General features: G+C 33.2%; 1 protein-coding gene across 2 annotated transcripts in view; it reads right to left on the minus strand.

The window, feature by feature from the left end:
- LOC145285979 (uncharacterized) overlaps positions 1-1,519 on the minus strand; it is a 15,857-nt gene extending 14,338 nt beyond the window's left edge. The window contains exon 1 of one of the 2 annotated variants that reach the window (XM_080134567.1): positions 1,378-1,519. The gene's annotated coding sequence lies outside the window, so the exon portion shown is untranslated. Of the gene's footprint in view, positions 1-733; positions 1,077-1,377 lie in introns of those variants that run through there. The other variant, XM_080134568.1, reaches the window with a different exon arrangement.
- Positions 1,520-15,899: the final 14,380 nt, after the last annotated feature.

Genomic DNA, 15,899 nt, shown 5'->3' on the forward strand with positions numbered 1-15,899 from the left:
AAATTCCATTATTTCAAAATGTTCCATTACAACATAGATTTTTAATTAATTGTGCTTAATTTTTTTTAAAATATTAAGTTTTAATATAAACATGACTCTTGCCAGCTATTTTATCGCCAGATTAAAACCGATTTGAAAATATTGCACAAATATTATGCATTTTGTATGCTCCCCCCTCATATTTTATTTGTCTCCTTTTACCGAACAAAATATGGAAGCCCCTAGGTTACCAAATGAACATTCAGTAAAACCGTATTTCATATTTAATATACAAATGTTGATAATATTATTAATCGTTAAACTGTGTAAATCTTAAAACCTAATAAAATTATAACAAAGATTAATTATTAATTGCAGTTTGAAGAAGATAAACAAAGGTTTAAAAAAATGATTATGTCGCTTCTGCTTTTCCATAGTTCGTAAACTTAACACAAATCTGACGTTACGGAAACATGCGGTCCATTTTTCTCAATCGTTTGGCAGACTCTAACGACCAGAGATTTTGAGACCCTGTTGACAATGTAATGTTTGTTTCGGTTAAAACTGTTGACAAAAATGGATAAAATCGATCAAATTATTGACTTATATAAACCACACACATTTTAGTTCAATTATAAAATACAAAAATATAATTCGGTAATTTGGCAGAGAAGCCAACTATACGAAAAATATATACAAATATATACAAGAAATATATGTTATCGTAGCCAATAAAAGTTAATTTTATACCTACCTGGTTCATTTGATTTGGTTTTCAAGTAGTTTTTATTGCTCGTTATTTAATCTAAAAAATTCAGTTTTTCCGAGCGGATTTGAAAACAGAAAAAAAAGACGTCATCTTCTTTGCTTCGTTCAGAATTTTTTTTGTATTTTTTACGAGTACCCAGCGTACTATAAGCACCCTAACCTCCCCATGTTAAGAACGGCTTTCGAGGTTGGGAGAGGTTTATTCCTAAAGCAGTTCTTTACATGGGAGGTTGGGGATATTTATTCCAGAAGCCGTTATTAACATGGGGAGTGTTTAAACTACGCTCGGTACTTTAGTAAAAAAAAGAAATCAAAACGAAGCAAAGAAGATTCTTCTTCTTTTTTTTTTTTTTTTTTTTTTTTTTTTTCAAATCCGATCGGAAAAACTGATTTAAATAAAGAGCATTAAAAACTTCTTGACAACCAAAACAAATGAACCAATGAACCATGTAAGTATAAAATTAACTTTTATTGGCTATGGTAACATTTATTTCTTGTATTGTAGTCGTTTGTTGGGTTCTCTGCTTCATTATTTGTTTTAGAAAAATAATTTTTTTAAGAATACGAATATTTTATGGGTAAAAAAATCAATTCCTAAACACATAAAAATGAATAAATAAAGCTGCTTACCGAGTTGAATAGAAATTCTTTATACGAAACAAACGGTCTTACTAAAAATGTACGTCTACTTTATGTCCGTCTAATTGCTGCTGCTCCTGATGATTATGAAGCAACTTCTTTAAAGCCACTTCCGGTTTTTGCCAGTGGAAATTATCGTGTGCTATTTAAATATATATATATATATATATATATATATATATATATATATATATATATATATATATATATATATATATATTATCTTCGTTAAAGAAAATACAATAATGTTCGGACAAGTGATCTTTTCCTAAGAATTTGTAAAATACAATAACAGATCTGCATAAAATAAAATCAGAATTATATTTAGTTATTTACACTAGATTTTGGAGGATTCAAAAACAAAAAAAGAATCGAGTTTTCAACCATTCGCATGCTGTTTGTTTTGTTTTTGCGTTAAACATTTTTGTAAAAAAATGTTTTTTTGCTTTTTTTTATTTTCAAAATTAGAGAAATATTAAAATAATAATAAAATACGAGTCAAAAGTACACTCTGGCCTACAAAAATGCCCGGACGGTCCCATCGACATTTCCAAGTACGGGCGCCTCGGGCGACTATCAGTTATCGAAGTATTCTAAAACGGTTTTTAGTCATATGTAAAACATATAGAAAAAGTAAAAAAAAGCGTAATGGAAGATTAGGTGACTACTGACTCGCCGACTCGGTGTGAGCAAATAAAATGCTATTGTTTCAGTTTTTTTTTGTTTGTTTTTTTTTCACTGTTTTGTGTTCGTTTTTAGTATTATATTATAATACTCATAAAAATACATCTTTATGAAATATTTATTTATATTTGGCAAGGTTGACTTGAGATGTCCATAAGATAGCGAGCGACTGTGAACGATAACGAATGTAAAAAATGAAAATGGAACGGAACGCACATTTAAGCGAAACGAGATTATCGCGTCAATAATAATAAGCGTGTATTAATTTTTAACTAATCTGTACTTGTTATGAATATGTTTAAAAAAAAAAGACACAGTAGTGTTTACTTTTGTTCTGTTTTTTTGTTTTTTGTTGTTGTTTTCTTAGGGGTTTTGGGGTCGCTGTTGTTGTCGTTGTAAATTTACCGTTTGCATGGTATTAACCCCTGAACGCTTGGACTACGCACGAGCGCGCAGTAGCATACACAAATTTACATTGGTCGTCGCTCGTCAACAAGTACTTTTCCTAATATTAATGCGTGCGTGTTGTTTACACTGGTCGCCATGTGTTGTTTTCGCGCACGCAAAAACAACACATGGCGACCAGTGAAAACAACACGCAAAACACTGGATAATAAACGCATTAATATCAGGAAAAGTACTTGTCATCACTTTAAAGAAAAGTGTGGAGGTTGACCTAATGTTAATTCGTTTATGCGCTCGAGCGTTGTACCAGGGTTTAGGTGTTAATACCATGCATTCATGCAAACAGTAATTTTGCGACGGGCTTGAATATCAGATTCGTTGTCAGCGACCCCAAAACCTCCTTAAAAAACAATTGTTTTTGGTTGGGGCTATATGGTATTAAACCACATATTTACCTTTTCTTTTGGTTGTTGTTTATTTTTTCGACTAGTCTAAGTTTTACGTAACAATTTAATAAAGAAAACATACCGAAAAAATGAAATGAAATAACTAAAAAATGTTTTTTTTCTTTTACTTTGGAAAATTCAACTAAACTAGTTTCGCATAAATATTTAATCAACAAAAAAATACCGTAAAAATGAAATTTCATGTTCCATCTCTGCATAATTACCAAAAGAAAACAATAAAGTAAAAAAAGTAAAAATTTCTTCTTTTTTTTTTTTCGAAATAGAACTTAATCAACAATCGAGTTTTTTTTATTTTATTTATTTTTTTTTTTGTAACAATTTTGTTTTTAAATACTGGAAATCTGCATGAAATAAAACTAGAATCAGTTTTTCTTTTCTTTTTTTTTGTAATTCTTATGCCCAAAACAATAAGCAATCGCTTTCGAGTCGGCATTTTCACCTGTAGGCGACTAATAGATAATCCCTTTTATTATTTTTTCTAAAACTTTAATCACAATATTATAATGTTAGATAATCGAAACTGTCCCTTAAATTTGAAAACTATTTGTTTATTTTTACGCTAGTTTAATTTTTAATAGTAGATCCCCCACCTCAAAAAAAAAACAAAACAAAAACAAAAAAAAACAGGCAGTGTTCATCAAGTTGCTTCATTCTACAAAATTCTCGGGCAGAAATATTGCGTTCAAATCTATACGTACATAGCAAGCAATCTATACGGACATAGCAAGCAATCTATACGTACATAGCTAGCAATCTATACGTACATAGATTGCTAGCTATGTACGTATAGATTGCTTGCTATGTCCGTATAGATTGCTTGCTATGTACGTATAGATTTGAACGCAATATTTCTGCCCGAGAATTTTGTAGAATAAAGCAACTTGATGAACACTGCTTGTTTGTTGTTGTTTTTTTTTTTTTTGGAGGTGGGGGATCTACTATTAAAAATTAAACTAGCGTAAAAATAAACAAATAGTTTTCGGTCTTACTAAAAATGTACGTCTACTTTATGTCCGTCTAATTGCTGCTGAAGCAACTTCTTTAAAGCCACTTCCGGTTTTTGCCAGTGGAAATTATCGTGTGCTATTTAAAACATATATATATATTATCTTTGTTAAAGAAAATAATATAATGTTCGGACAAGTGATCTTTTCCTAAGAATTTGTAAAATACAATAACAGATCTGCATAAAATAAAATTAGAATTATATTTAGTTATTTACACTAGATTTTGGAGGATTCAAAAACAAAAAAAGAATCGAGTTTTCGACCATTCGCATGCTGTTTGTTTTGTTTTTGCGTTAAACATTTTTGTAAAAAAATGTTGTTTTTTTGCTTTTTTTTATTTTCAAAATTAGAGAAATATTAAAATAATAATAAAATACGAGTCAAAAGTACACTCTGGCCTACAAAAATGCCCGGACGGTCCCATCGACATTTCCAAGTACGGGCGCCTCGGGCGACTATCAGTTATCGAAGTATTCTAAAACGGTTTTTAGTCATATGTAAAACATATAGAAAAAGTAAAAAAAAAGCGTAATGGAAGATTAGGTGACTACTGACTCGCCGACTCGGTGTGAGCAAATAAAACGCTATTGTTTCAGTTTTTTTTTTGTTTGTTTTTTTTTCACTGTTTTGTGTTCGTTTTTAGTATTATATTATAATACTCATAAAAATACATCTTTATGAAATATTTATTTATATTTGGCAAGGTTGACTTGAGATGTCCATAAGATAGCGAGCGACTGTGAACGATAACGAATGTAAAAAATGAAAATGGAACGGAACGCACATTTAAGCGAAACGAGATTATCGCGTCAATAATAATAAGCGTGTATTAATTTTTAACTAATCTGTACTTGTTATGAATATGTTAAAAAAAAAAAGACACAGTAGTGTTTACTTTTGTTCTGTTTTTTTTTTTTGTTGTTGTTTTCTTAGGGGTTTTGGGGTCGCTGTTGTTGTCGTTGTAAATTTACCGTTTGCATGGTATTAACCCCTGAACGCTTGGACTACGCACGAGCGCGCAGTAGCATACACAAATTTACATTGGTCGTCGCTCGTCAACAAGTACTTTTCCTAATATTAATGCGTGCGTGTTGTTTACACTGGTCGCCATGTGTTGTTTTCGCGCACGCAAAAACAACACATGGCGACCAGTGAAAACAACACGCAAAACACTGGATAATAAACGCATTAATATCAGGAAAAGTACTTGTCATCACTTTAAAGAAAAGTGTGGAGGTTGACCTAATGTTAATTCGTTTATGCGCTCGAGCGTTGTACCAGGGTTTAGGTGTTAATACCATGCATTCATGCAAACAGTAATTTTGCGACGGGCTTGAATATCAGATTCGTTGTCAGCGACCCCAAAACCTCCTTAAAAAACAATTGTTTTTGGTTGGGGCTATATGGTATTAAACCACATATTTACCTTTTCTTTTGGTTGTTGTTTATTTTTTCGACTAGTCTAAGTTTTACGTAACAATTTAATAAAGAAAACATACCGAAAAAATGAAATGAAATAACTAAAAAATGTTTTTTTCTTTTACTTTGGAAAATTCAACTAAACTAGTTTCGCATAAATATTTAATCAACAAAAAAATACCGTAAAAATGAAATTTCATGTTCCATCTCTGCATAATTACCAAAAGAAAACAATAAAGTAAAAAAAGTAAAAATTTCTTCTTTTTTTTTTTTCGAAATAGAACTTAATCAACAATCGAGTTTTTTTATTTTATTTATTTTTTTTTTGTAACAATTTTGTTTTTAAATACTGGAAATCTGCATGAAATAAAACTAGAATCAGTTTTTCTTTTCTTTTTTTTTTGTAATTCTTATGCCCAAAACAATAAGCAATCGCTTTCGAGTCGGCATTTTCACCTGTAGGCGACTAATAGATAATCCCTTTTATTATTTTTTCTAAAACTTTAATCACAATATTATAATGTTAGATAATCGAAACTGTCCCTTAAATTTGAAAACTATTTGTTTATTTTTACGCTAGTTTAATTTTTAATAGTAGATCCCCCACCTCAAAAAAAAAAAACAAAAAAAAAACACAAAAAAAAAAAACAGGCAGTGTTCATCAAGTTGCTTCATTCTACAAAATTCTCGGGCAGAAATATTGCGTTCAAATCTATACGTACATAGCAAGCAATCTATACGGACATAGCAAGCAATCTATACGTACATAGCTAGCAATCTATACGTACATAGATTGCTAGCTATGTACGTATAGATTGCTTGCTATGTCCGTATAGATTGCTTGCTATGTACGTATAGATTTGAACGCAATATTTCTGCCCGAGAATTTTGTAGAATAAAGCAACTTGATGAACACTGCTTGTTTGTTGTTGTTTTTTTTTTTTTGGAGGTGGGGGATCTACTATTAAAAATTAAACTAGCGTAAAAATAAACAAATAGTTTTCTTCAATTTTAAAGGACAGTTTCGATTATCCAACATTATAATATTGTGATAAAAGTTTCAGAAAAACATTAAAAGGGATTATCTAGCTGTTAGTCGCCTAGGGCGTCCTTACAGGTGAATGCTGGCGCGGCAACAATTGCTTATTGTTTTAGGCATAAGAATTTAAAAAAAAAAAAAAACTGATTCTATTTTTTATTTTATGCAGATTTACAGCATTAAAAAAAAAAAAAAAAAGACTCCACTGGTCCACTGCTGATAAAATTCTATTTGGAAAAAAAACAAAAAAAAAACGAAAACAAAAGGTTTTTTTTTTTTTTTTTTTTTTTTTTTTACATAGGCATAACTACTTATCAAGGCCCAGAGACCACTCCGGGAATAAGGGTTAAGAGTGTACAGCAATTAATTGGACAATATAGTAATCGTCAGTTATGGAAATTCGGTAAATTTGTTAACAAGTGGAATGGCTCATCAAGAACTTGTTTACGTTGGACTTGAAGACAATCATATTGTAGTCAACTGGAAAGCAGGAAAACGGAAGACGATTCCACAGGTGTGCGATTCTAAGAAAGAAGCTTTGTTCATGGAATCTACGTTTAGATTTAGGCACAAATAAAGAGTGGGGGAATTATTGATAGTGTTTTCAGCTAGACGAGTGTTTCTTATGAAAGTTTGGCGAGGGGGACCATAGATTGAAGCTCAGGCGAACACTTTCCATGAAAATAACGATACAGCAGACAAACTTGCAACATCTCTTCTGTGTGATAGAGGTTACAGTGAAGAGAAAAGGACATCTCCCACGAGGCCACGAAGTCTATTTTGAACTCTATCAAGGCAGGACAAGTCCTTTCTAGCAGCTCCTGTGGCAACAGTACTCCGTCCTTGGACGTATCTGGCTCTTATATAGATAGAGAATTGCATCAGCAGTGAGATATCTACTGGATCGATAGAAGGATCCCACCATTTTTTCAGCAACCTTGGCAACAGATTTGATGTACGAGTTCCATTTAAGATCAGGAGTAAAGATCAAGCCCAGAAGTTTGTCAAAACTTGAGGCCTCCCCAAGACGAGAGCCATTCATTTTAATTGATACCAGATGGGGGTCAGAACGTTGATGATGCAAAGATAGAAGCTTGCTTTTAGATGCATTTAAAGTAAGCAGCCACTCCTTTTCCCATTGTACAAGGTGATCAAGATCAGAGGAGAGAGAATCGGAGAGAACTTGGTCGTTTACTGTATTAGATGTGCTGGTAGTGTCATCAGCATAAATGTCTATGATGTGATTTGTAAGATCATTAATGTAGATCAGGAAAAGAGTTGGGCCAAAGATGGGCCCCTGAGGGACTCCAGCATTAATACTGTGGGCTTCTGATTTTTGCCCATCAACTACTACTCTTATGAACCTATCAGAGAGAAATAATTTAATAATTGAGAAGACTATAAGAGAAGTTTTTACTTTTTTTATTTCATTGTTTTCTTTTGGTAATTATGCAGAGATTGAACATGAAATCTAATTTTTATTGTATTTTTTTTGTTTATTAAATCGTCATGCGAAAGTACAGCCTAGTTGAATTAAAAAAAAATAAATGAAAAAGAAAAAAAACAAATATTTCTCTGTTATTTCATTTTTTCTGTATGTTTTCTTTATTAAATTGTTACATGAAACTTAGACTAGTGGAAAAAAATAAACAACAACCAAAAGAAAAGGTAAATATATGGTTTAATACCATAATAGTCCCAACTAAAAACAACTGTTTTTAAGGAGGTTTTGGGGTCGCTGAGAACGAATCTGATATTCAAGACCGTCGCAAATGTACTGTTTGCATGGTATTAACACCTAAACCCTAGGACAACGCGCGAGCGCATAAACGACTTGACATTAGGTCAACCTCCACACCTGTCTTTAAAGTGATGACAAGTACTTTTCCTGATATTAATGCGTTAATCCAGTGCGTGTTGTTTTCACTGGTCGCCATGTGTTGTTTTTGCGTGCGCACACATGGCGACCAGTGTAAACAACACGCACGCATTAATATTAGGAAAAGTACTTGTCGACGAGCGACGACCAATGTAAATTTGTGTATGCTACCGCGCGCTCGTGCGTAGTCCAAACGTTCAGGGGTTAATACCATGCAAACGGTCAATTTACACGGGGTTGAATATCAGGCTCGTTGTCAGCGACCCCAAAACCCCTAAGAAAACAAATTTTATTTACCAAAAAAAAAAAAAAAAAAAACAAACAAAAGTAAGCACTAGCACTACTGTGTTTTTTTTTAACATATTCATAACAAGTATTGATTAGTTAAAAATTAATACACGCTTATTATTATTATTATTATTATTATTGACGCGATAATTTCGTTTCGCTTAAATGTGCGTTCCGTTCCATTTTCATTTTTTACATTCGTTCACAGCCGCTATCTTGTGGACATTTCAAGTAAACCTTGCCAAATATAAATAAATATTTCATAAAGTGATATATTTTTATAAGTGTTATAATATAATACTAAAAACGAACACAAAACAGTGAAAAAGAAAAACAAAAAAAAAACAACTGGAACAATAGCGTTTTATTTGCTCACACCGAGTCAGTAGTCACCTAATCTTCTGTTACGCTTTTTTTTTTTCTTTTCCTATGTTTTAGAATACTTCGAAAGGCATTAGATAACTGCTAGTGCTGCTGTGCTCTGCTGTGCTCTGCTGTTGCTAGTCGCCCGAGGCGCCCGTACTTGGAAATGTCGATGGGACCGTCCGGGCATTTTTGTAGGCCAGAGTGTACTTTTGACTCGTATTTTATTATTATTATTATTATTTTAAATATTTCCCTAATTCTGAAAATAAAAAAATTAAAAAAAAGATTTTTTTTACAAAAATGTTTAACGCAAAAACAAAACAAACAGCATGCGCATGGTCGAAAACTCGATTCTTTTCTTGTTTTTGAATCCCAAAATCTAGTGTAAATTACTAAATATAATTCTAATTTTATTTTATGCAGATCTGTTATTGTATTTTACAAATTCTTAGGAAAAGATCACTTGTCCGAACATTATATTATTTTCTTTAACAAAGATAATATATATATATGTTTTAAATAGCACACGATAATTTCCACTGGCAAAAACCGGAAGTGGCTTTAAAGAAGTTGCTTCATAATCATCAGGAGCAGCAGCAATTAGACGGACATAAAGTAGACGTACATTTTTAGTACGACCCAATAGTTTTCTTCAATTTTAAAGGACAGTTTCGATTATCCAACATTATAATATTGTGATAAAAGTTTCAGAAAAACATTAAAAGGGATTATCTAGCTGTTAGTCGCCTAGGGCGTCCCTACAGGTGAATGCTGGCGCGGCAACAATTGCTTATTGTTTTAGGCATAAGAATTTAAAAAAAAACAAAAACTGATTCTATTTTTTATTTTATGCAGATTTACAGCATTAAAAAAAAAAAAAAAAAAGACTCCACTGGTCCACTGCTGATAAAATTCTATTTGGAAAAAAAAAAAAAAAAAAACGAAAACAAAAGGTTTTTTTTTTTTTTTTTTTTTTTTTTTACATAGGCATAACTACTTATCAAGGCCCAGAGACCACTCCGGGAATAAGGGTTAAGAGTGTACAGCAATTAATTGGACAATATAGTAATCGTCAGTTATGGAAATTCGGTAAATTTGTTAACAAGTGGAATGGCTCACCAAGAACTTGTTTACGTTGGACTTGAAGACAACCATATTGTAGTCAACTGGAAAGCAGGAAAACGGAAGACGATTCCACAGGTGTGCGATTTTAAGAAAGAAGCTTTGTTCATGGAATCTACGTTTAGGTTTAGGCACAAATAAAGAGTGGGGGAATTATTGATAGTGTTTTCAGCAAGACGAGTGTTTCTTATGAAAGTTTGGCGAGGGGGACCATAGATTGAAGCTCAGGCGAACACTTTCCATGAAAATAACGATACAGCAGACAAACTTGCAACATCTCTTCTGTGTGATAGAGGTTACAGTGAAGAGAAAAGGACATCTCCCACGAGGCCACGAAGTCTATTTTGAACTCTATCAAGGCAGGACAAGTCCTTTCTAGCAGCTCCTGTGGCAACAGTACTCCATCCTTGGACGTATCTGGCTCTTATATAGATAGAGAATTGCATCAGCAGTGAGATATCTACTGGATCGATAGAAGGATCCCACCATTTTTTCAGCAACCTTGGCAACAGATTTGATGTACGAGTTCCATTTAAGATCAGGAGTAAAGATCAAGCCCAGAAGTTTGTCAAAACTTGAGGCCTCCCCAAGACGAGAGCCATTCATTTTAATTGATACCAGATGGGGGTCAGAACGTTGATGATGCAAAGATAGAAGCTTGCTTTTAGATGCATTTAAAGTAAGCAGCCACTCCTTTTCCCATTGTACAAGGTGATCAAGATCAGAGGAGAGAGAATCGGAGAGAACTTGGTCGTTTACTGTATTAGATGTGCTGGTAGTGTCATCAGCATAAATGTCTATGATGTGATTTGTAAGATCATTAATGTAGATCAGGAAAAGAGTTGGGCCAAAGATGGGCCCCTGAGGGACTCCAGCATTAATACTGTGGGCTTCTGATTTTTGCCCATCAACTACTACTCTTATGAACCTATCAGAGAGAAATGATTTAATAATTGAGAAGACTATAAGAGAAGTTTTTACTTTTTTTATTTCATTGTTTTCTTTCGGTAATTATGCAGAGATTGAACATGAAATCTAATTTTTATTGTATTTTTTTGTTTATTAAATCGTCATGCGAAAGTACAGCCTAGTTGAATTAAAAAAAATAAATGAAAAAGAAAAAAAACAAATATTTCTCTGTTATTTCATTTTTTCTGTATGTTTTCTTTATTAAATTGTTACATGAAACTTAGACTAGTGGAAAAAAATAAACAACAACCAAAAGAAAAGGTAAATATATGGTTTAATACCATAATAGCCCCAACTAAAAACAACTGTTTTTAAGGAGGTTTTGGGGTCGCTGAGAACGAATCTGATATTCAAGACCGTCGCAAATGTACTGTTTGCATGGTATTAACACCTAAACCCTAGGACAACGCGCGAGCGCATAAACGACTTGACATTAGGTCAACCTCCACACCTGTCTTTAAAGTGATGACAAGTACTTTTCCTGATATTAATGCGTTAATCCAGTGCGTGTTGTTTTCACTGGTCGCCATGTGTTGTTTTTGCGTGCGCACACATGGCGACCAGTGTAAACAACACGCACGCATTAATATTAGGAAAAGTACTTGTCGACGAGCGACGACCAATGTAAATTTGTGTATGCTACCGCGCGCTCGTGCGTAGTCCAAGCGTTCAGGGGTTAATACCATGCAAACGGTCAATTTACACGGGGTTGAATATCAGGCTCGTTGTCAGCGACCCCAAAACCCCTAAGAAAACAAATTTTATTTACCAAAAAAAAAAAAAAAAAAAAAAGAAAAAAAAACAAACAAACAAAAGTAAGCACTAGCACTACTGTGTTTTTTTTTAACATATTCATAACAAGTATTGATTAGTTAAAAATTAATACACGCTTATTATTATTATTATTATTATTATTATTATTATTATTGACGCGATAATCTCGTTTCGCTTAAATGTGCGTTCCGTTCCATTTTCATTTTTTACATTCGTTCACAGCCGCTATCTTGTGGACATTTCAAGTAAACCTTGCCAAATATAAATAAATATTTCATAAAGTGATATATTTTTATAAGTGTTATAATATAATACTAAAAACGAACACAAAACAGTGAAAAAGAAAAACAAAAAAAAAACAACTGGAACAATAGCGTTTTATTTGCTCACACCGAGTCAGTAGTCACCTAATCTTCTGTTACGCTTTTTTTTTTCTTTTCCTATGTTTTAGAATACTTCGAAAGGCATTAGATAACTGCTAGTGCTGCTGTGCTCTGCTGTTGCTAGTCGCCCGAGGCGCCCGTACTTGGAAATGTCGATGGGACCGTCCGGGCATTTTTGTAGGCCAGAGTGTACTTTTGACTCGTATTTTATTATTATTATTATTATTTTAAATATTTCCCTAATTCTGAAAATAAAAAAATAAAAAAAAAGATTTTTTTTACAAAAATGTTTAACGCAAAAACAAAACAAACAGCATGTGCATGGTCGAAAACTCGATTCTTTTCTTGTTTTTGAATCCCAAAATCTAGTGTAAATTACTAAATATAATTCTAATTTTATTTTATGCAGATCTGTTATTGTATTTTACAAATTCTTAGGAAAAGATCACTTGTCCGAACATTATATTATTTTCTTTAACAAAGATAATATATATATATATGTTTTAAATAGCACACGATAATTTCCACTGGCAAAAACCGGAAGTGGCTTTAAAGAAGTTGCTTCATAATCATCAGGAGCAGCAGCAATTAGACGGACATAAAGTAGACGTACATTTTTAGTACGACCCACGAAACAAACAATAATTATTTCCTTTTTTCAGAGGTGAATCGGAAGTAACCGGTGTCTCGTTGTTTATGCGCCCGTCACAAAGACTGAAAGTAGACATGTTATGTTAAACCGGGAAATGAAATTGCCAGATGTACATGTAGTCTTGCGAATCAGGCACAAACAAAACACGTCTATCTAGAACTTTTGACACTTCTTCGTAAAATAACGATATCTGCAAATCGGAATATGTCGGAATTCGTAACATATCTAAAAATATTTGCGAAAAACGATAAGGTACAAAATTAATTATTAATGAAAATAGATTTGCAAATTATGAGTTATTTCAGATTGATCATTTTAAAGCCAAATTTCGCGAATTTGGCCTTTTTGAAGCAGTCTGGCATTGAAAAATTGTATTTGATCTTTAAAAAAAAAAAAAAAAAAATTTATATATATATATATATATATATATATATATATATATATATATAACAAACTAATCCCCTACTATAAATTCCGAAATAATTGTGTTTGTTTGTTTTTTTCCTCCAATACGTAATCGCCTAAAAATAAAAAAAGGTAAATGTTACCTTACGCTACAACAGAACGCCGACCACTCTAATTTGTTTTTTAGGGGTATTCGAGGTCGGTGACAACGAATCTGATATGAACACTTAGAACCTGGGACTATTTTACGCCATTTCACCGCCTTCAGTAGTGATAACTCGAAATGTTTCAAGTTAAAAAGAGGGTAGACAGGATGATTGTAAAAGTAGTACTGGAAATCCTCCACGGCGGTGCCAATTATTATTCCAAGCATATTTAAAGAAGAAAACCGCAAAAAGTAAAAGTCGCTAGATAAATATATAAAGATTCTTGTAAAAATAAATTTTATTCATTTTTATTCTTTAGAAAAAATATTTTCCTGGTATGCCACGCAGAGATATATCAAAAAAGTTTATTTTGTTTTAGAATCGAAAACATCGACTTCAGCTTCATTGTCGGATTTTTAATCGTGTTTTTTTTATATGTACTTTTTGTATTTATTCGCTAGATGAAAATGTAAAAATAAGTTTGTTTGTTTTTTTTCTGTAGAAATTTGTTTTTATGACGGAATGAAATTTGTCGCACGAGTGTACTTTTTGGCAAACCAAAATGGTGGATTGAAATCTGGCATCCTGGTGTCCCAAAAAAGAATTACCCTTCAAACAGCTTTATTTTAATGAAATTAGAAATTAGTATTCTATTTACATTCTAGCATTTTAGACCAGTGTACAAAAAAAGTGGGTAGTTATAATGGAGACATTGTTGTTATATTAATTATTTATTAACATATAGACATAAGATAACATCAAACACATTCTTTATGGTATGCCATAAATGACTGTGTTCGTGTGTTCCTACGTCAAAGGATTACAACTCTTGCGTGTAGTAGAGTAGTTCTATGATATCACTATATCCCCCCCCCCTCTCCACTTACCAGATAGAAAAGAAAAAAAGAATATTGTGTTCTGGGATACTTTTGTCAAATCATTTTAGTCTATGTATTTCATGGCCAGTTCTTGTTGACTGTTTTGGATTTCTCTGGTATAAGTAAGTGTTAGTATGTCTTGTTTGTAATGAGGTGATATGGTCATTGAATTGAACCATTTTATGAGTGGATGCTTCTGCTGATCTTATTTAAATTCTGTTCCTCTAGTGCTTGCATAGTAGTTAGGCGTTAGTGGACACTAGAGCAGGTAGCCAGGCGTCAATGGGAACTGGAACAGATAGCTTGTTGTTAGAGGGCACTGGAACGGGTAGCTGACTGTTGACGGGAACCGAAGCTGGCAGGCAGACTTTAAGGGCAACAGGAGCTGATAGCTGGGAGCACTGGAGTTGTAAGAATGAACAAGAGGCTGCAGGAGTAAGCTGGAGGAGTTAGCTGGAAGCCACAATAATAAGCTGGAGAGCCACTGGAGTCGCTGGAAGCTGCAGTTGTAAGCTGGGGAGTTCATGGAGTGAGCTGGAAGCGCTGATCACTGGAGGAGTGAGCTAGAGGTACTGAAAGTGAGCTGGAATTAAAGCGGGTTCAGGAACTGGAGGGACAGGCTGTGAGTGGGTGTTCTAAGAGACAGGCATCAATAGAGAGTGGAGTGTGCATCGGATTTTGATGGTTTGTGAATCACATTATTAGTTTGGTAAGTAGCTCTGAAATGGGCTGTTTGGGTATTGCTGCCTCTAGTATTGAAATTAAAGTTTTCCTTTTAACTGCTGAATACTGTTAAATGTTCATGCAAAAAAAAAGAGGTTTTTCTTCTTCAGCTTGCAACGCTTTCGGCACATACAAAAAAAAACGACACTCCTTTTTCTCTTCCAGTTTCGATGTTCGTAGAAAATCCGTCTTTCTTTCTTCCCCCTGACACACGAATTAACCGTACATTCGAACGACCTCGAGTGAACAATTTTCTCAGCTTTTATATCCTATCTAGAAAAAAAAAAAAAAGGAAGAGACAGGAAAAAAAAAATAGCTTCTCCCATCATGCCCTGCCTTCCCAAGATGCCCTTCATGTATATAAATGAGCTAGCCATCCTTTCCTTCTTCTTTCCCAAAGAGCGATGCAGATATGCGCAGTACGTTTTTTTTTCTTTCTAACCATATACCCCACACTGCCCCTGGTTCCAATGGTGACCAGGAATGCTGACTTGATGAGAATTAAGTCAGGATTGAAGTGCTCCTAACTCCCAAGCCAAACTGGAGATTTGTTGTAAAAACTGCTAGCTTTTTGGAGAGCCGTTCTAGCTAGATTAAAAAATAATAGTCCTTTGTTTTTCTTTAGTTTGTGAAAGGTGAAGTTTTGTACTTTCTCTTTGTTGTTGATGAAAAATTTGTTGCTATTTTTAACCCACATGGTCGTGACATATTTTTAGAAGCTTCAGCCGATGTTGTTTTTTTTGTTTAAACACATGGGTGTGGTTAGCTGGCGTTTTTATTTTCTTTAAAAAGAATTTTCTAACATTCATTTTTTTCATTGTTTGTATCCCACGTTTCCACCATGTAATGAAAAAGCTGGATAGTCATAGCGGAGACATTATTAACATATATACACAAGATAATATTA

The sequence above is a fragment of the Euprymna scolopes genome, chromosome 10 (assembly GCF_053919585.1).
Source record: "Euprymna scolopes isolate OS-2025 chromosome 10, ASM5391958v1, whole genome shotgun sequence".
NCBI classification, from domain to species: domain Eukaryota; kingdom Metazoa; phylum Mollusca; class Cephalopoda; order Sepiida; family Sepiolidae; genus Euprymna; species Euprymna scolopes.